Genomic DNA, 1,694 nt, shown 5'->3' with positions numbered 1-1,694 from the left:
GGTCTGAAAGGGAGGAGAAGGAAAAAAAAAAAAAAAGGTCAGGTTACATCCAGTTACCATGTATTCTGTATTTCACAGTTTCAGCTCCTGTCTCTTTAAGAATCCCAGGCAGCTACCAGGTAGGCAACATGCAAATCTATGTTACTTACATGTCATTATGTAAAAGAGGAAAAGCCTGAACCACAAACCAGGATTTTCATAGGCAGTCTCATTTTTAGAGAACTTTTAAATGCACAAAACATACAGAACTTAAGCCTCATAAAGCATGTGACCTTTTTAAAACAGATTCAGTGCAGCACATCCTGAACTTCAAGGACCTGTTGCTTTGCAACTCATTGAAAATCTTCCACCCGGCGAGCAAACATGCCACCTGCCGGGAAATGGAGATCGCAATCCAAACAAGGGTCACAAAAAACAAACTTTGATGACACAACATCTGTTGTGCTAAAATAATACCGTGTTAGAGGAAACTCCCATCGGAACGAAATGAAAAACTAAATCTTGTATCCAGTGAAAACCGGGTTGTTGGCAATCTTTGTAGCTGCAATGTATAATATGGGACATTGTAAAACAAAAAAATGTTTGTATTCTCCTGTTTTTCTTTTGATCGTGTGTAACACATTAGGCACGTTTTGTGTGAAAAAGGCTACAGAAACATATTTGAATTCAGAACATAATGTCTTATATCGCACAAACACAGAAAGTGTCCAGATTTGTGCATTTTGGTTCCATTTTAGGTTTTGTTCCTGTTAGATTTCTGCTTCTTGTATTCAGTGACGCTTACTTCCTGGTTTACCGTTTACACCTGGTTCTTTATTGCTAATTGTCAAATCTGCCTCTTAGTCATTGTTTGCCTATTAATATTTATGTTCCAGGTTTTCTTTTATTCTGCATCAGAGGATCCCATCATCCTAAAGACCTGTCCACGGTGTAGCCAGCGTGTTGCCCAATGATTGGTGGGATCCAGTTTCCTGTAGCCCCAAGTTGGACTAAGCAGTTAAGTAAGTGAATGGATGGATGGATGGATGGATGGATGGTCCCATTGTGTTTTTGCTTCTGTATAGCCTGACAGACAGTCTCTTCAGGTTGTATAAAGTACAAAGTCTCAGTTAAGTTATCCAGCCTCCCTCCCACCTGCTTCGCATGAACTGTGACAGAAATCATATCGATCCTCCTCAACGACGAGGTGAGGACTAACGAAACCCAGGCTAAGTCTATGCAAATATGGCTCCACCAACTTGCAAGTGTTTGTTTGAATACACACTTCTTTCATGTTTGATATTTTGAAACTCTGCTCTGAACACATCAAATGACTGTTTTCATCATACTTGCGAAGGAAACACACGGCATCATGCCATCTAGAAGTAAAGTGTATGGCCGGAGGGCTTCCGTTCACACATGATAACATTATAAAACCACATTGTTGACGAAGACCTGCAGCTGAACCCAAGTCCTGAGTTTTTATAGGACAACATCCTTCTGTCATCCAGGCTAAATTTAATCTTCCCATATTGGATTTGTGATTACAGCACTTTAAATAAAGACAGGGCTTTTACAATTATTACAGAATAGGCTGATTGCAATCATTTGAGCGGACATGGAGCATTTTGCATGATAATTTCCATCCATCTCCACACAAACATACAAAAAAAGCAAAAGACAAAAGGAGAAGACTGTACCTTAGAAGAGATTTG

The sequence above is a fragment of the Telmatherina bonti genome (assembly GCF_933228915.1).
Source record: "Telmatherina bonti genome assembly, chromosome: 18".
In the NCBI taxonomy this organism is placed as follows: domain Eukaryota; kingdom Metazoa; phylum Chordata; class Actinopteri; order Atheriniformes; family Telmatherinidae; genus Telmatherina; species Telmatherina bonti.
Note: the sequence above shows the minus strand (reverse complement) of the source record.